This window comes from Somniosus microcephalus, chromosome 4 (genome assembly GCF_052327205.1).
Source record: "Somniosus microcephalus isolate GS21.2 chromosome 4, FLI_Smic_1.0, whole genome shotgun sequence".
NCBI classification, from domain to species: Eukaryota; Metazoa; Chordata; class Chondrichthyes; order Squaliformes; family Somniosidae; genus Somniosus; species Somniosus microcephalus.
Genome location: NC_140990.1, coordinates 141,771,435 through 141,791,779, shown reverse-complemented (window position 1 = coordinate 141,791,779; position 20,345 = coordinate 141,771,435).

Here is a 20,345-nt window from a genome sequence, read left to right as displayed (position 1 = left end):
TCCCTTCGGGGGGTTGGCTAAGGTGGGAGTCTCGCTTCTTTCGAGAGGGAGGATTGTCATTTTTCACAGGGGAGCCGAATATCAAAGTGCGCCTTGACCTCGTCTTTTTTCACCGGCGGCCACCACCCGTCACCCGTGACCAGTGATCCCCGTAATAAAGAGCTGGAAATACCCGGGGCTCAGCTGGGGAGTCCTGGAATGGGTGAAAGAAACGTATTTGTCAATTTTCTATTCGCCTTCTGTCATCAGTTGCTAAATAGCCCCTCAAATTAAAGCTTGACACGTAAAACAATCTAATACAGCATTGATGATTTCACCGGCAGCAACGCAACGTGCCAAATAGCAGTAACGGTTTAAATACTTGTTGACTTTCCAAACTTTGCAAGTCGTTGAGGGAGGACTCATCCACTGTAACAGCAGTTTCAATCTTGCCGAAAGCTGACATCATCATGCAACTGTGCCCTTGTAATCTTCAAAAACTCCCTTTTACTTGTTTATTAAAGCTTTGTGCGAATCTGTTAAAACAAGCAGAAACCATTAGTCAATTATTAATATTAAACTTGGGGAAGGCAACATTTAAATATCGTTTAGATCATTTAAACAGGATCGGTTTTCCTGGCCTTTTGGCACTTCCTGAAGCGAGGACCTTAAGAATTAGGAGCAGGAGTCGGCCACTTGCCACTCGAGCCTGCTCCGCCATTCAATGAGATTATGGCTGATCTTCTGCATCATTTCCCCATATCCCTTGATTCCCTTAATATTTAACAATCTATCGATCTCTGTCTTGAATATACTCAATGACCGAGCCTTCACAGCCCTCTGGGGTAGAGAATTCCAAGATTCACCACCCTCTCAGTGAAGAAATTTCTTCTCATCTCAGTTCTAAGTGACCGACCCCTTATTCTGAGACTGTGACCACTGGTTCTAGACTCTCCAGCCAGGGGAAAGATCCTCCCTGCATCTACCCTATCAAACCCTGTCAGAAATCAATGAGATCACCTCTGTGATTACAGCTAATGAGAAGCACTACACGCACGGGCACTTCATGCCCAATTTGGTGGTCAACATTCTCGATTACACCGACCAGAATGACTAAAATTTGGAATTAGATATTGCTGCCTATAAGGGCCCACAATGTCACAGACATTCAAGTAAACATTGCCCCCGACAGAAGCCTTCATGCTGTTGTAAGCAACGGGAATGTTAGCTCGGATAGAAAGTAGGCTTCGAGACCGCAACCAGGTTATTTCGGAGCCTCGAGATGGGAAATGCAAGTATGGGTGTAGCAAGTGAAAAATCCACGGTAAGCTTTGAAAATATCTCCACATATTAAACATTAATCGGCTACCGGCTATAGAAGGTCAGGCCTGGAACAGGTGGAAACATGATCTCATTAGCCATCCATGAGAAAATATAGCAAATCAGTCAAGTGACTGTCGGGAGGTGATGTGGGGTGAATAGGCTTGTGTTATGAATTTACTGGGAAGAGATAAGAAGGGGATAACTGATCCACTGTTTCTCGTTAGAGATTAAGCAGAGGTTATTGTGCAGGCTACATTAATTTTCCTACATTACAACAGTGACTCGACTTCAAAAAGTGCTTCATTGGCTGAGAAATTCTTTGGGACGCCCCGCGGCCGTGAAAGGCGCGATTTAAGTGCAAGTCTTATTTAGGCCTGTTGAAGGGAGATTACACGTTGACATACTAGCATTAACCCAGCACCTAATTAACCATATACAAAGAGGAGTCATATAAAGTTGCCAGGAAAAGTAGCAAGCCTGAGGATTTCAGCAAAAAAAGGACCAAGAGATTGATTAAGAGAGGGAAAATAGATTAAGGGAGTAAACTTGCTAGGGATCAGTGCTTGGGCCCCAGCTATTCACAATATATATCAATGATTGGGATGAGGGAGCGAAATGTAATATTTCCAAGTTTGCTGAAGACATGAAACTAGGTGGGATTGTGAGTTGTGAAGAGGATGCAAAGAGGCTTCAAGGCGATTTAGACAAGTTGAGTAAGTGGGCAAATACATGGCAGATGCTGTATAACATGGATAAATGTGAAATTATCTACTTCGGTAGGAAAAACAGAAAGGCAGAATATTATTTAAATGGTGATGGATTGGGAAACGTTGATGTACAGAGCGACCTGGGTGTCCTTGTACACCAGTCACTGAAAGCAAACATGCAGGTGCAGCAAGCAGTTAGGAAAGCAAATGGTATGTTGGCCTTCATTGCAAGAGGATTTGAGTAAAGGAGCAAGAATGACTTACTACAGTTATACAGGGCCTTGGTGAGGCGACACCCGGAGTAATGTGTGCAGTTTTGCTCTCCTTGTCATAGAGGGAGTGCAGCGAAGGTTCACCAGACTGAATCCTGGGATGGCATTGAATGGTGGAGCAGGCTCGAAGGGCCGAATGGCCTACTCCTGCTCCTATTTTCCTATGTTTCTAAAGCCTTCACCTCCTTCCTAAAGTGTGGTGCCCAGAATTGGACACAGTACTCCAGTTGAGGTCGAACCAGTGTTTTATAAAGTTTCATCATAACTTCCTTGCTTTTGTTCTCGATGTCTCTATTTATGAAGCCCAGTATCCCGTATGCTCTTTTAACTGCATTCTCAACCTACCCTGCCACCTTCAACGATTTGTGCACATATACCCCCAGGTCTCTCTGTTCAAGCACCCCCTTTAGGATTCTACCCTTTATTCTCTCTTGCCTCTCCTCATTCTATCTACCAAAATATATCACTTCGCAATTTTCCATTTTAAATTTCATCTGTCACGTGATGGCCCATTCCACCCTCTGTCCACTTGAAGTCTATCACTATCCTCCTCACTGTTCACTATACTTCCAAGTTTTGTCTCATGAGTTCCAAGTAACGAGTTCCTGTGGGTGAAATCTCTAATTAGCTTTTCAGCCCTCCTTCTCTTTGTTTCCAGTCCCTCTCAGATAGACTAATCAGAGGGGAGCAGCCACAAGAGCTACTGATAGCTTGTTATGCACACATTGAAATGGTCTCCACCGAGGGGAACAGTAACTGGGAGGCACCATTAGGCCACTACACCTCATTTTCTTGCTATTACAATGCCTGTGCATGCTGTAGGCACAGATATTCCACTCCACTTCCCCAGGGAAAGCCTTGGGAATCCCACAGGTGGAGGAACAGCATCACGAGGGCCCATCGCCTTTCCCTCCACGGTCTCTAAATTGACACAATGCTTGTCCAACATCCAGTTTTGGATGAGCAGAAATTGTCGCGAATTAACTATTAGGAAGACCGAAGCCACTGTCTTCGGGCCCCATCAGAAACTCTGTTCCCTAGCCACCAATTCCATCCCTCTCCCTAGCATCTGTATGAGGCTGAACCATACTGTTCGCAACTTTGGTTTCATATTTGACCCTTAAATGAGCTTCCAACCATATATCCGCAGCATGACAAAGACAGCCTACTTCCACCTCCGTAACTTTGCCCAAAACTGCCCTTGCCTCAGCTCATCTGCTGCTGAAACCCTTATCAATGCCATTGTTACCTCTAGACTTGACTATTCCAGCCCACTCCTGTCTGGCCTCCCACATTCCACCCTACGTAAACTTGAGGTAATCCAAAGCTCGGCTGCCCGTGTCCTAACTCGCACCAAGTTCTGTTCGCCCATCACCCCTGTGCTCTCTGACCTACATTGGCTCCCAATTAAGCAGCAGCTTGATTTCAGAATTCTCATCCTTGTTTTCAAATCCCTCCATGGCCTCGCTCCTCCCTATCTCTGTAATCTCCTTCAGCCTCACAAACCCCCCGAGATATCTGCGCTCCTCTAATTCTACCCTCTTCAGCATCGCTGATTATCGCGGCTCAACCATTGGTGGCCTGCCTTCAGCTGCCTTGGCCCTAAGCTCTGGAATTCCCTCGCTAAACCCCTCCGCCTCACTACCTCGCTTTCCTCCTTTAAGGCGCTCCTTAAAACCTACCTCTTTGACCAAGCTTTTGGTCATCTGCCCAAATTTCTTACGTGGCTCGGTGTCAATGTGTTTGTTTTATTTCACTCCTCTGAAGCGCCTTGGGACGTTTTCCCTCATTAAAGGCGCTATATGAATACAGGTTGTTGTTGTTGCTGTTCCCTGCCTTGAAACATTTCCTCACTACCCTTCTCTCTCACTGGGTTCTCACAATTCGATCCTCTTTGGTGCCCAGTCTGTGCTCCCTGCCCTGTAGAGTGTCCTGAGGCACCAGTTGTCATGGTAGAAGTGGGAGTCCAGTTTGGTGCAGGACGATAGTGCCTTCATGGTCCACACCGGGCTGTGGCTGGTCCTGGTCTTATGCCCCTACCCTCCTAATCATAGTGGAAGCCATAATGGCAAGGTGCTTGCCCAGACGAGGGGATGAACCATCACAAGCCGAGATACTGGGCAGCTATCCGGCAACTCCGAACGGCTGTGAAGAGTCGAGAATATGTTCCTGGAATACAATAGCACTATCTTTGTGACTCTGGTTATATTTGCTTTCACTATATTTGTAATCAATAACATTTGGTTCATTACTTTAATATTAAATTATCCTTAACCGTCCTTTCTCCTATTTATATGGACTAATCTCACCCAGAGTGTCAGCTGCCCACTCCGGCTCCTGCCACGGTAACTACAACTGATGAATTTTAACCAGGGGCTAAAGTCTGGCTCCAGGTGACATCACAAAGGGAGCTAGGAGCCAATCACACGGCAGCAGGATGAAGCCCCGCCCACACGCGGTACCACAGGGTCACATGGCCAGGCTCTGCTCCTGGTGCAGTCTCACTGGACTGGAGCACAGGCCGCAGGATCTGCCCAATAGTGTGATGGCCATGTCACCTGCCCCAACTAACGCCGCCCCATGCAGGGAAAACTGCCTCCCAGAATTAACCTTCATGAATCCTGTATTCCGACCTTGAAATGTGAAATCTCACTATTCAATGCTCGTCCCACTACTCGTCCACCCCTTGCTTCATCGAACCGAAGATCTGGCAAGTGGGTTTTTGAAGCAGGATGTGGTAAAGAGACGTTCTGCTGCTGATGGAGAAAATATCCCAAAGGCAGTGTTGGTGCCTTTAGATAGATGAGCAAGATGGACATTGAGGATTGTGAATGAACATGTCCTACCTCTTTGGCATCACTCTCTTGTCTCTTGTATAGTCCTGCAAATGTGCTGTCAGCAAACGCATGGCATCTCAAAGCCAGCCTTGGTCTTCAAAGAAGAGCTGAAAAAAAATAATGAAGAGAAAAAAGTGGAATATTCGCAATAGTCCAACAGCTACCATCAGGAAATCATAATGTAGAATGGGAGCGAATGGGTGCTGATCTCCAGAGGTTGTTAATGGACCCACAGAGTTAGTGCAGCACCTTTTCAGGGTTAGATCCTGTGCTTGTGAAGTTCCGGGCTCTTGTGGTGATCTCTGTGAGTGTGCGGAGTCTTCCTGATTACAGGCCAGTGCTGGGTTTGTGTAATAAATAGTCAAAAAAGCACTAGTCAGTCGAATAGGGCAATTAAACCAAGCAGGAAACTAGTTACCCCAGAGAACAATCTCCATCACAGCTTTGTGAGAGGTGGCAGGAGTTTAATACATTTTGCTGAAATGATTGCCTCGCATAGTTTTTCCATTGAATGTTTGTTCTAATGTCTTTTCAGTATTTGTAGAACAGAAAGGGGTGGAATAATGAGCCATCCTGATTTTGTACAGCATCCAACATAAAACCCAAAGCTCTTTGAGGAAAAATTTACAACTAGAATTTATGGGGAAGATGACAGTTTCCCCAGGGATGAAGGTGGAATAATGGGGAAAATAAGATGTGTGTACTTCAAAAAGGAATGGTATGTGCCCCACGCTAGAGTTTGAGAGCCTGGTTTCTGTTGCCGTGGAGTGAAAAAAGACTGAGTATTTTTCCTTTCCAGCCCCCTGACACCATCCTCTAGACGGCTTCTGGGTGCCGTTCGGACAGCCCCAAGCTCGAATGAGTTCCTGAAGGGAAAAAATCCCTAACTAACTCTTTACCCCTACTTCACGCTGTTTCCGGTGCCTCTCAGAAAGAGGGGAGCAGCCATAAGGGCCACTGACAGATTCCTCATGCACCCTTCGAAATGGTTTCCACCGAGAGAGACATTATCTGGGAGGCACCGTTAGGCCCTGACCCCTCATTTCCCTAACTTTACAATATCTATGCATGTTGTAGGCAAAAATACTCCACCCACTTCCCCAGGGACAGCCTTGGGAACCGCAGAGCTGGGACCCAGAATCAGGGGTCTCCACCGCCGTTTCTTCTCCTTGCTATCGGTGAACTAAGCATCCCCCAGACGCTTAGGAGAGGAATATAGGGGCCTATATCATGTCCAACAGTTTGTCTACTGTCCACCTATGATTTATCCCTGGAAATTTTCCTTGGTCTCCAGACACTAATCTCTGCAAGACCAACAGGATACGTGTTACCAGCATCCCCATGCAGGCCTACGACACTCTCCACATCATCTATTGCCCACTCTCCTACTGTCTGGCCAATTTTGTGATCTGGATGTGACAACACTTACTCGAGAGAAATGTTGGCCAAATTGAAGCCGTCCTCTTTGACTTCCACAAACACCATAGCAATGCCAGTCTTTACTCGACCAGTCTGCCAACCGTCACCTCAGGATAAGCCCAGTGGTATCCTTTTTGACCGTGAGTTCAGCTTCCTCCCCCTACACCAAATCCATTACTACCCAACTGTCTCTCACCAGCAAAACATTGCCTGCTCAGCTGCTCTGCTGCCTGAACCCGAATCCAGCCTTTATCACCTCGAAGCTCAATCTCCCCAATGCTCTCCCTACCCCACAAACGACAAGGTTCCCGACTGCCACATTGCGAAGTCGTGACCTGGATAAAGTCCCAAACACATGTTCTCTGCCTTCTTGCCAAGATCTCCTGGTTCCCAGAGCGCCAGTGATTTGATTTGAAGATCCTTGTTTTATACAGGTTCATCCTAATGTCCTTGCTTTTGTTCTCTATGCCTCTATTTATGTAGCCAAGGATCCTGTGTGCTTTTTAACCACTTTCTCAACCACCTTCGCCTGTGCACATAAACCCCCAGGTCTATCTGTTCATGCACCCCCTTTCGAATTCTACCCTTTAGTTTATATTGCCTCTTCTCGTTCTTCCTACCAAAATGTATCACTTTGCACTTTTCAGCATTAAATTTCATCTATCACGTGTCCACCCATTTCACCAGCCTGCCTCTGTCTTCCTGAAGTCTGTCACTATCCTCCTCACTGTTCACTAGACTTCCAAGTTTTGAGTCATTTGCAGATTTTGAAATTGTGACCTGCACTCCCAAGCCTAAGTCACTAATATATATGTCAAGAAAAGCAGTGGTCCTAGAACCGACCCCTGGGGAACACCACTGCCTACCTTTCTCCAGTCCAATAAACAACCGTTCACCACCACTCTCTGTTTCCTGTCACTTAGACAATTTCGCATTCATGCTGCCACTGTCTTTTATGTGGCACATTGTCAAATGCCTTTTGGAAGTCCATATACACCACGTCAACCACATTGCCCTCATCCACTCTCTGTAAACCTCATCAAACAACTCACCTTTAACAAATCCGTGCTGGCTTTCCTTACTTAATCCACACTTGTCCAAGTGACTGTTAACTTTGTCCCTGATTGTCGTTTCTAAAGCCTTCACCACCACTGAGGTTAAACTGAAGGGCCTGTAACTGCTGGGCTTATCCTTACACTCTTTCTTGAAAAAGGGTGTAACATTTCCAATTCTCCTGTTCTCTGGCACCGCCCCCTTTCTTAAGGAGGACTGGAAGATTATGGCTATTTCTTCCTTAACCTCCCTTTGTATCCCAGGATGCATCCCAGCCGGTCCTAGTGATTTATCTACGTTAAATAGAGCCAGTCTTTCTAGTAACTCCTCTTTATCAATTTTTATCTCACCCAGTATCTCCAATAACTCCTCTTTCACCATGACTTTGGCAGCATCTTCTTCCTTGGTGAATACAGTTGCAAAGTACTCATTTAGTAGCTCAGTCATGCCCCCTGCCTCCATGCGTTTGTCTCTTTTTTAGTCCCTAATCGGCCTGCCCTTCCTCTTACTACACGTTTATTATTTATATACCTGTAGATGACTTTTGAATTCCATTTAATGTTAGCTGCCAATCTGTTCTCATACTCTTTCTTTGCCCCTCTTATTTTCTTTTTCACTTCCCCTCTGAACTTTCTATATTCAGCCTGATGCTCACTTGTATTCTCATCCTGACATCTGTCATATGTCCACATTTTCTGCTTTTTCTCTCTATCTCTTTTATCATCAGGTAACTAAGCTTTAGTTGCACTACATTCTCCCTTGTGGGAATGTTCCTCGATTGTACCCGAAACATCTCCTCTTTGAAGGCAGCCCATTGTTCGATTACAGTTTTGCCTACAAATCTTTGATTCTAATTTACCCGGGCCAGTTTCTTTCTCAACGACTGAAATTTGCCACCCTCAAATTAAGTATTTTGATACTACAGACAGGGTGAGTTAGGAGAACATACAACAAACAGGGATTTAGGAGAGAGACGAGAAACAGTGCAATTAGGAGCACCAGAAACAGGGGACTAAGGAGCCTCAGAAACGGAATTAAGACCATTAGAAACAGGTATTGAAGAGAGAGACCAGGAACAGAGAAATTAGGAGCACCAGAAACTGAGGAATTAAGAGCACAGCAAACAGGGTAATTAAAAGCAGCAGAACCAGGGAAAAAGAAAGCGAACACCAGAAATTGAGGAATTAGGAGCACCAGAAACAGGGGAATTAGGAGCACAAGAAACAGGGGAATTAAGACAGAGCACCAGAAAGAGGGGAATTAGGAGCACCAGAAAGAGGAACATTAGGAGCACAAGAAACAGGGGAATTAAGACAGAGCACCAGAAAGAGGGGAATTAGGAGCACCAGAAAGAGGGGAATTAGGAGCACAAGAAACAGAGGAATTATGAGAGAGCACCAGAAGAGGGGAATTAGGAGCACCAGAAAGAGGATCATTAGGAGCACAAGAAACAGGGGAATTAAGACAGAGCACCAGAAAGAGGGGAATTAGGAGCACCAGAAAGAGGATCATTAGGAGCACCAGAAACAGAGGAATTATGAGAGAGCACCAGAAAGAGGGGAATTAGGAGCACCAGAAAGAGGATCATTAGGAGCACAAGAAACAGAGGAATTATGAGAGAGCACCAGAAGAGTGGAATTAGGAGCACCAGAAACAGAGGAATTAGGAGGGAACACCAGAAACAGTGGAATTAGGAGAGAGCACCAGAAACAGGGGAATTATGAGAGAGAGCAGCAGAAAGTGGGGAATTGCGAGCACCAGAAACAGGGGAATTGGGAGCGCCAGAAAGAGCGGAATTCTGAGAGAGAGTACCAGAAACAGAGGAATTAGGAACGCCAGAAAGATGGTAATTCGGGGATAGTACCAGAAGCAGAGGAAGTGGAAGCTCCAGAAACAGGGGAATTAGGATAAAGCACCAGAAACAGGGTGAATTAGGATAAAGCACCAGAAACAGGGTGAATTAGGAGAGGGCACCAGAAACAGGGGAATCAGGAGAGAGCTCCAGAAACGACGGAATTAGGAGAGAGCACCAGAAACGACGGAATTAGGAGAGGGCAGCAGAAAAGAGGGGATTAGGGGAGGGCACGAGAAACGAGGGAATTAGAAGAGAGCACCAGAAACAAGGGAATTAGGAGAGAGCACCAGCAACAGGGGAATTAGGAGAGAGCACCAGAAACAAGGGAATTAGGAGAGAGCACCAGAAACAGGGAAATTAGGAGAGGGCACGAAAAACAGAGGAATTAGGAGATGGCACCAGAAGCAGAGGAATTAGGAGAGAGCACCAGCAATAGGGGAATTAGGAGAGTGCAGCAGAAACGGGGGAATTAGGAAAGTGCACCACAAACAGGGGAATTAGGAGAGAGCACCAGAAACAGAGCAAATACAAGAGAGCTCAAGAAGCAGGGGAATTAGGGGAGGGCACCAGAAACAGAGGAATTAGGTGAAAGCATCAGAAACAGGGGAATTAGGAGAGGGCTCCCGAAAAAGGGGAATTAGGAGAGGGCACCAGAACAATGGAATTACGAGAGGGCTCCAAAAGCACGGGAATTAGGAAAGAGCACCAGATACAGGGGAATTTGGAGAGGGCACCAGAAACGGGGAAATTAGGAGAGTGCACCAGAAACAGGGGAATTAGGAGAGAGTACCAGAGACAGAGCAATTAAAAGAGAGCTAAAGAAGCAGGAGAATTAGGAGAAGGCACCAGAAACAGGGGAATTAGGAGAGAGCACCAGAAACAGTGGAATAAGGGGAGAGCACCAGAAACAGAGGGATTGGGAGCACCAGAAACAGGGGAATTAGGAGCAGCAGAATCGAGGGAATTAGGAGAGGGGACCAGAAAGAGGGGATTTAAGAGAGAGCACCACAAACAGGAGAATTAGGAGAGAGCACCAGAAACAGGGGAACTCAGAGAGGACTCCAGAAACGACGAAATTAGGAGAGGGCACCAGAAACAGGCGAATTGGGAGAGGGCTCCAGAAGCAGAGGAATTAGGAGAGTGCACCAGAAACGGGAATTAGGAGAGAGCACCAGAAACAAGGGAATTAGGAGAGAGCACCAGAAAGAGGGGAATAAGGAGAGGGCACCAGAAATGGCAGAATTAGGAGAGGGCACCAGAATCAGGGAGAGTAGGAGAGAGCAGCAGAAACATGGGAATTAGGAGCAAGCTCCAGAAACAGGGGAATTAGGAGAGAGCTCCAAGAAAGGACGAAATTAAGAGAGGGCAGCAGAAACGAGGGATTTAGGAGAGAGCACCAGAAACAGGGGAATTAGGAGTGAGCTCCAGAAACAGGGGAATTAGGAGAGAGCATCAGAAACGGTGGAATTAGGAGAGAGCACCAGAAACAGAAGGATTGGGAGCACCAGAAACAGGGGAATTAGGAGCAGCAGAATAGCGCGAATTTGGAGAGGGGACCAGAAAGTGGGGATTTAAGAGAGAGCACCACAAACAGGAGAATTAGGAGAGAGCACCAGAAACAGGGTAATTCAGAGAGGACACCAGAAACGACGAAATTAGGAGTGGGCACCAGAAACAGGCGAATTAGGAGAGGGCACCAGAAGCAGAGGAATTAGGAGAGGGCACCAGAAACGGGAATTAACAGAGAGCACCAGAAACAAGGGAATTAGGAGAGAGCAGCGGAAACAGGGGAATTAGGAGAGGGCACCAGAAAGAGGGGAATTAGGAAAGGGCACAAGAAATGGCAGAATTAGGAGAGGGCACCAGAAACAGAGGAATTAAGGGAGAGCACCAGAAACAGAGGAATTAGGGGAGGGAACCAGAAACGAGGGAATTAGGACAGAGCGCTAGAAACAGGGGAATTAGGAGAGGGCACCAGAATCAGGGGGAGTAGGAGAGAGCAGAAGGAAGAGTGTAATTAGGAGCAAGCTCCAGAAACAGGGGAATTATGAGAGAGCTCCAGAAAGGACGGAATTAAGAGAGGGCAGCAGAAACGAGGAAAATAGCAGAGAGCACCAGAAACAGGGGAATTAGGAGCGAGCTCCAGAAACAGGGGAATTCGGAGAGGGGACCATTAAGAGGGGAATTACGAGCACCAGAAGCAGAGAAATTGGGAGCACCAGAAACAGGGAAATTAGGACAGAGCTCCAGAAACAGGGGAATTAGGAGAGAGCATCAGAAAGAAGGGAATTAGGAGAGGGCACCAGAAAGAGGGGAATTAGGAGAGAGCACCACAAATGATGGAATTAGGCGAGGGTATCAGAAACAGGGGAATTATGAGAGAGGATCAGAAACAGGGGAATTATGAGAGAGGACCAGAAACAGGGGAATTAGGAGAGGGCACCAGAAACAGGGGAATTAAGAGAGGGCACAAGAAACAGGTGAATTAAGAGAGAACCAGAAACAGGGGAATTCGGACAGTGCACCAGAAACAGGGGAATTAGGAGAGAGCACCAGAAACAGGGGAATTAGGACAGGGGATCTGAAACAGGGGAATTAGCAGAGAGCTCCAGAAACAGGGGAATTAGGAGAGGGCACCAGAAACAGGGGAATTAGTAGAGAGCACCAGAAGCAGGGAACCTATGAGTGATCAAGAAACAAGGGAAGTAGGAAAGGGCACCAGAAACAGGGCAATTAGGAGAGGGCACCAGAAACACGGGAAGTAGGAGAGGGCACCAGAAACAGAGGAATTAGGAGAGAGCACCAGAATCAGGGGAATTAGGAGAGGGCACCAGAAACAGGGGAATTAGGAGAGGGCACCAGAAACAGGGGAATTAGGAGAGGGCACCAGAAACAGTGGAATTACGAGAGGGCACCAGAAACAGGGGACTTACGAGAGGGCACCAGAAACAGGGGAATTAGCAGAGAACCAGAAACAGCGGAATTAGGAGAGGGCACAAGAAACAGGGGAATTAGGAGAGAACCTGAAACAGGGGAATTAGGAGAGTGCACCAGAAACAGGGGAATTAGGATAGAGCACCAGAAACAGGGGAATTAGGAGAGAGCACCAGCAACAGGGGAATTAGGAGAGAGCACCAGAAACAAGGGAATTAGGAGAGAGCACCAGAAACAGGGAAATTAGGAGAGGGCACGAAAAACAGAGGAATTAGGAGATGGCACCAGAAGCAGAGGAATTAGGAGAGAGCACCAGCAATAGGGGAATTAGGAGAGTGCAGCAGAAACGGGGGAATTAGGAAAGTGCACCACAAACAGGGGAATTAGGAGAGAGCACCAGAAACAGAGCAAATACAAGAGAGCTCAAGAAGCAGGGGAATTAGGGGAGGGCACCAGAAACAGAGGAATTAGGTGAAAGCATCAGAAACAGGGGAATTAGGAGAGGGCTCCCGAAAAAGGGGAATTAGGAGAGGGCACCAGAACAATGGAATTACGAGAGGGCTCCAAAAGCACGGGAATTAGGAAAGAGCACCAGATACAGGGGAATTTGGAGAGGGCACCAGAAACGGGGAAATTAGGAGAGTGCACCAGAAACAGGGGAATTAGGAGAGAGTACCAGAGACAGAGCAATTAAAAGAGAGCTAAAGAAGCAGGAGAATTAGGAGAAGGCACCAGAAACAGGGGAATTAGGAGAGAGCACCAGAAACAGTGGAATAAGGGGAGAGCACCAGAAACAGAGGGATTGGGAGCACCAGAAACAGGGGAATTAGGAGCAGCAGAATCGAGGGAATTAGGAGAGGGGACCAGAAAGAGGGGATTTAAGAGAGAGCACCACAAACAGGAGAATTAGGAGAGAGCACCAGAAACAGGGGAACTCAGAGAGGACTCCAGAAACGACGAAATTAGGAGAGGGCACCAGAAACAGGCGAATTGGGAGAGGGCTCCAGAAGCAGAGGAATTAGGAGAGTGCACCAGAAACGGGAATTAGGAGAGAGCACCAGAAACAAGGGAATTAGGAGAGAGCACCAGAAAGAGGGGAATAAGGAGAGGGCACCAGAAATGGCAGAATTAGGAGAGGGCACCAGAATCAGGGAGAGTAGGAGAGAGCAGCAGAAACATGGGAATTAGGAGCAAGCTCCAGAAACAGGGGAATTAGGAGAGAGCTCCAAGAAAGGACGAAATTAAGAGAGGGCAGCAGAAACGAGGGATTTAGGAGAGAGCACCAGAAACAGGGGAATTAGGAGTGAGCTCCAGAAACAGGGGAATTAGGAGAGAGCATCAGAAACGGTGGAATTAGGAGAGAGCACCAGAAACAGAAGGATTGGGAGCACCAGAAACAGGGGAATTAGGAGCAGCAGAATAGCGCGAATTTGGAGAGGGGACCAGAAAGTGGGGATTTAAGAGAGAGCACCACAAACAGGAGAATTAGGAGAGAGCACCAGAAACAGGGTAATTCAGAGAGGACACCAGAAACGACGAAATTAGGAGTGGGCACCAGAAACAGGCGAATTAGGAGAGGGCACCAGAAGCAGAGGAATTAGGAGAGGGCACCAGAAACGGGAATTAACAGAGAGCACCAGAAACAAGGGAATTAGGAGAGAGCAGCGGAAACAGGGGAATTAGGAGAGGGCACCAGAAAGAGGGGAATTAGGAAAGGGCACAAGAAATGGCAGAATTAGGAGAGGGCACCAGAAACAGAGGAATTAAGGGAGAGCACCAGAAACAGAGGAATTAGGGGAGGGAACCAGAAACGAGGGAATTAGGACAGAGCGCTAGAAACAGGGGAATTAGGAGAGGGCACCAGAATCAGGGGGAGTAGGAGAGAGCAGAAGGAAGAGTGTAATTAGGAGCAAGCTCCAGAAACAGGGGAATTATGAGAGTGCTCCAGAAAGGACGGAATTAAGAGAGGGCAGCAGAAACGAGGAAAATAGCAGAGAGCACCAGAAACAGGGGAATTAGGAGCGAGCTCCAGAAACAGGGGAATTCGGAGAGGGGACCATTAAGAGGGGAATTACGAGCACCAGAAGCAGAGAAATTGGGAGCACCAGAAACAGGGAAATTAGGACAGAGCTCCAGAAACAGGGGAATTAGGAGAGAGCATCAGAAAGAAGGGAATTAGGAGAGGGCACCAGAAAGAGGGGAATTAGGAGAGAGCACCACAAATGATGGAATTAGGCGAGGGTATCAGAAACAGGGGAATTATGAGAGAGGATCAGAAACAGGGGAATTATGAGAGAGGACCAGAAACAGGGGAATTAGGAGAGGGCACCAGAAACAGGGGAATTAAGAGAGGGCACAAGAAACAGGTGAATTAAGAGAGAACCAGAAACAGGGGAATTCGGACAGTGCACCAGAAACAGGGGAATTAGGAGAGAGCACCAGAAACAGGGGAATTAGGACAGGGGATCTGAAACAGGGGAATTAGCAGAGAGCTCCAGAAACAGGGGAATTAGGAGAGGGCACCAGAAACAGGGGAATTAGTAGAGAGCACCAGAAGCAGGGAACCTATGAGTGATCAAGAAACAAGGGAAGTAGGAAAGGGCACCAGAAACAGGGCAATTAGGAGAGGGGACCAGAAACACGGGAAGTAGGAGAGGGCACCAGAAACAGAGGAATTAGGAGAGAGCACCAGAATCAGGGGAATTAGGAGAGGGCACCAGAAACAGGGGAATTAGGAGAGGGCACCAGAAACAGGGGAATTAGGAGAGGGCACCAGAAACAGTGGAATTACGAAAGGGCACCAGAGCAGGGGACTTACGAGAGGGCACCAGAAACAGGGGAATTAGCAGAGAACCAGAAACAGCGGAATTAGGAGAGGGCACAAGAAACAGGGGAATTAGGAGAGAACCTGAAACAGGGGAATTAGGAGAGTGCACCAGAAACAGGGGAATTAGGATAGAGCACCAGAAACAGGGGAATTAGGACAATGGATCTGAAACAGGGGAATTAGAAGATAGCTCCAGAAACAGGGGAATTAGGAGAGGGCACCAGAAAGAGGGGAATTAGTAGAGAGCACCAGAAGCCGGGGACTTAGGAGAGAACCAGAAACAACGGAAGTAGGAAAGGGCACCAGAAACAGGGGAATTAGGAGAGGGCACCAGAAACACGGGAAGTAGGAGAGGTCACCAGAAACAGGGGAATTAGGAGAGAGCACCAGAATCAGGGGAATTAGGAGAGGGCACCAGAAACAGGGGAATTAGGAGAGGGCACCAGAAACAGGGGATTTAGCAGAGGCCACCTGAAACAGGGAAATTAGGAGAGAACCAGAAACAGGGGAATTAGGAGAGACCCAGATACAGGGGAATTAGGAGAGAACCAGAAACAGGGGAATTAGGGGAGAACCAGAAACAGGGGAATTAGGAGAGGGCACCAGAAACGAGGGTTTTAGGAGAGGGCACCAGAAACAGGGGAATTAGGAGAGGGCACCAAAATCAGGGGAATTAGGAGAGCCCCAGAAAAAGTGGAATTGGGAGAGAGCACCAGAAACAGAGGAATTAGCAGAGGGCACCAGAAACAGGGGAATTAGGAGAGGGCACCAGAAACAGGGGAATTAGGAGAGACCCAGAAACAGGGGAATTAGGAGAGGGCAGCGGAAATGAGGGAATTAGGAGAGGGCCCCAGAAACAGGGGAATTAGGAGAGAACAAGAAACAGGGGAATTAGGAGAGGGCACCAAAATCAGGGGAATTAGGAGAGGGCACCAGAAACAGAAGAATTAGCAGAGGGCACCAGAAACAGGGGAATTAGGAGAGAGCACCAGGAACAGAGGAAGTAGGAGAGTGCACCAGAAACAGCAGAATTGGGAGAGAACACCAGAAACAGGGGAATAAGGAGAGGGCACCAGAAACAGGGGAATTAGGAGAGGGCACCAGAAACAGGGGAATTAGGAGAGAACCAGGATCAGGGGAATTAGGAGAGAGCACCAGAAACAGGGGAATGAGGAAAGAAACAGAAACAGGGGAATTAGGAGAGGGCACCAGAAACAGGGGAATTAGGAGAGTGCACAAGAAACAGGGGAATTAGGAGAGAACCAGAAACAGGGGAATTAGGAGAGGGCACCAGAAACAGGGGAATTAGGAGAGATCACCAGAAACAGGGGAATTAGGAGAGTGGATCTGAAACAGAGGAATTTGCAATGAGCTCCAGAAATAGGGGAATTAGGAGAGGGCACCAGAAACAGGGGAATTAGGAGAGAGCACCAGAAACAGGGGAATTAGGAGAGGGCACAAGAAACAGGGGAATTAGGAGAGAGCACCAGAAACAGGGGAATTAGGAGAGAGCACCAGAAACAGGGGAATTAGGAGAGGGCACCAGAAACAGGGGAATTAGGAGAGGGCACCAGAAACAGGGGAATTAGGAGAGAACACCAGAAACAGGGGAATTAGGAGAGAGCACCAGAAACAGAAGGATTGGGAGCACCAGAAACAGGGAATTAGGAGCAGCAGAATAGCGCGAATTAGGAGAGTGGACCAGAAAGAGGGGATTTAAGAGAGAGCACCACAAACAGGAGAATTAGGAGAGAGCACCAGAAACAGGGTAATTCAGAGAGGACACCAGAAACGACGAAATTAGGAGAGGGCACCAGAAACAGGCGAATTAGGAGAGGGCACCAGAAGCAGAGGAATTAGGAGAGGGCACCAGAAACGGGAATTAACAGAGAGCACCAGAAACAAGGGAATTAGGAGAGAGCACCGGAAACAGGGGAATTAGGAGAGAGCACCGGAAAAAGGGGAATTAGGAGAGGGCACCAGGAAGAGGGGAATTAGGAAAGGGCTCAAGAAAAGGCAGAATTAGGAGAGGGCACCAGAAACAGAGGAATTAAGGGAGAGCACCAGGAACAGAGGAATTATGAGAGGGAACCAGAAACGAGGGAATTAGGACAGAGCTCTAGAAACAGGGGAATTAGGAGAGGGCACCAGAAAGGACGGAATTAAGAGAGGGCAGCAGAAACGAGGAAAATAGCAGAGAGCACCAGAAACAGGGGAATTAGGAGCGAGCTCCAGAAACAGGGGAATTTTGAGAGGGGACCATTAAGAGGGGAATTAGGAACACCAGAAGCAGAGAAATTCGGAGCACCGGAAACAGGGGAATTAGGACAGAGCTCCAGAAACAGGGGAATTAGGAGAGAGCATCAGAAAGAAGGGAATTAGGAAAGGGCACCAGAAAGAGGGGAATTAGGAGAGAGCAACAGAAACGATGGAATTAGGCGAGGGTATCAGAAACAGGGGAATTATGAGAGAGGACCAGAAATAGGGGAATTAGGAGAGAGGACCAGAAACAGGGGAATTAGGAGAGGGCACCAGAAACAGGGGAATTAGGAGAGGGCATCAGAAACAGGGGAATTAGGAGAGAACCAGAATCAGGGGAATTAAGAGAGAGCACCAGAAACAGGGGAATTAGGAGAGGGCACCAGAAACAGGGGAATTAGGAGAGGGCACAAGAAACAGGGGAATTAAGAGAGAATCAGAAACAGGGAAATTAGGAGAGTGCACCAGAAACAGGGGAATTAGGAGAGAGCACCAGAAACAGGGGAATTAGGACAGGGGATCTGAAACAGGGGAATCAGCAGAGAGCTCCAGAAACAGGGGAATTAGGAGAGGGCTTCAGAAACAGGGGAATTAGTAGAGAGCACCAGAAGCAGGGAACTTAGGAGCGAACCAGAAACAAGAGAAGTAGGAAAGGGCACCAGAAACAGGGCAATTAGGAGAGGGCACCAGATACACGGGAAGTAGGAGAGAGCACCAGAAACAGAGGAATTAGGAGAGAGCACCAGAATCAGGGGAATTAGGAGAGGGCACCAGAAACAGGGGAATTATGACAGGGCACCAGAAACAGGGGAATTAGGAGTGGGCACCAGAAACAGAGGAATTAGCAGAGGGCACCAGAAACAGGGGAATTAGGAGAGGGCACCAGAAACAGGGGAATTAGGAGAGACCCAGAAACAGGGGAATTAGGAGAGGGCAGCAGAAATGAGATAATTAGGAGAGGGCCCCAGAAACAGGGGAATTAGGAGAGAACAAGAAACAGGGGAATTAGGAGAGGGCACCAGAAACAGCGGAATTAGGAGAGGGCAACAGAAACAGGGGAATTAGGAGAGAACCAGATACAGGGGATTAGGAGCGGGCACCAGAAACAGGGGAATTAGGAGAGAGCACCAGGAACTGAGGAAGTAGGAGAGGGCACCAGAAACAGCAGAATTGGGAGAGAGCACCAGAAACAGGGGAATAAGGAGGGGGCACCAGAAACAGGGGAATTAGGAGAGAGCACCAGGAACTGAGGAAGTAGGAGAGGGCACCAGAAACAGCAGAATTGGGAGAGAGCACCAGAAACAGGGGAATAAGGAGAGTGCACCAGAAACTGGGGAATTAGGAGAGGACACCAGAAACAGAGGAATTAGGAGAGAACCAGAATCAGGGGAATTAGGAGAGAGCACCAGAAACAGGGGAATTAGGAAAGAAACAGAAACAGGGGAATTAGGAGAGAGCACCAGAAACAGGGGAATTAGGAGAGTGGATCTGAAACAGAGGAATTAGGAATGAGCTCCAGAAATAGTGGAATTAGGAGAGGGCACCAGAAACACGGGAATTAGGAGAGAGCACCAGAAACAGGGGAATTAGGAGAGGGCACCAGGAACAGGGGAATTAGGAGAGGGCACCAGAAACAGGGGAATTAGGAGAGAGCACCAGAAACAGAAGGATTGGGAGCACCAGAAATAGGGGAATTAGGAGCAGCAGAATAGCGTGTATTAGGAGAGGGGACCAGAAAGTGGGGATTTAAGAGAGAGCACCACAAACAGGAGAATTAGGAGAGAGCACCAGACACAGGGTAATTCAGAGAGGACACCAGAAACGATGAAATTAGGAGAGGGCACCAGAAACAGGCGAATTAGGAGAGGGCACCAGAAGCAGAGGAATTAGGAGAGGGCACCAGAAACGGGAATTAACAGAGAGCACCAGAAACAAGGGAATTAGGAGAGAGCACCGGAAACAGGGGAATTAGGAGAGGGCACCAGAAAGAGGGGAATTAGGAAAGGGCACAAGAAATGGTAGAATTAGGAGAGGGCACCAGAAACAAAGGAATTAAGGGAGCGCACCAGAAACAGAGGAATTAGGAGAGGGAACCGGAAACGAGGGAATTAGGACAGAGCTCTAGAAACAGGGGAATTAGGAGAGGGCACCAGAATCAGGAGGAGTAGGAGAGAGCAGCAGGAAGAGTGGAATTAGGAGCAAGCTCCAGAAACAGGGGAATTATGAGAGAGCTCAAGAAAGGACGGAATTAAGAGAGGGCAGCAGAAACGAGGAAAATAGCAGAGAGCACCAGAAACAGGGGAATTAGGAGCGAGCTCCAGAAACAGGGGAATTTGGAGAGGGGACCATTAAGAGGGGAATTAGGAACACCAGAAGCAGAGAAATTGGGAGCACCGGAAACAGGGGAATTAGGACAGAGCTCCAGAAACAGAGGAATTAGGAGAGGGCACCAGAAACAGGGCAATTAGGAGAGGGCACCAGAAACAGGGGAATTAGGAGAGGGCATCAGAAACAGGGGAATTAGGAGAGAACCAGAATCAGGGGAATTAAGAGAGAGCACCAGAAACAGGGGAATTAGGAGAGAAACAGAAACAGGGGAATTAGGAGAGGGCACCAGAAACAGGGGAATTAGGAGAGGGCACGAGAAACAGGGGAATTAAGAGAGAACCAGAAACAGGGGAATTAGGAGAGTGCACCAGAAACAGGGGAATTAGGACAGGGGATCGGAAACAGGGGAATTAGCAGAGAGCTCCAGAAACAGGGGAATTAGGAGAGGGCTCCAGAAACAGGGGAATTAGTAGAGAGCACCAGGAGCAGGGGAATTAGGAGAGGGCACCAGAAACAGGGCAATTAGGAGAGGGCACCAGAAACAGAGGAATT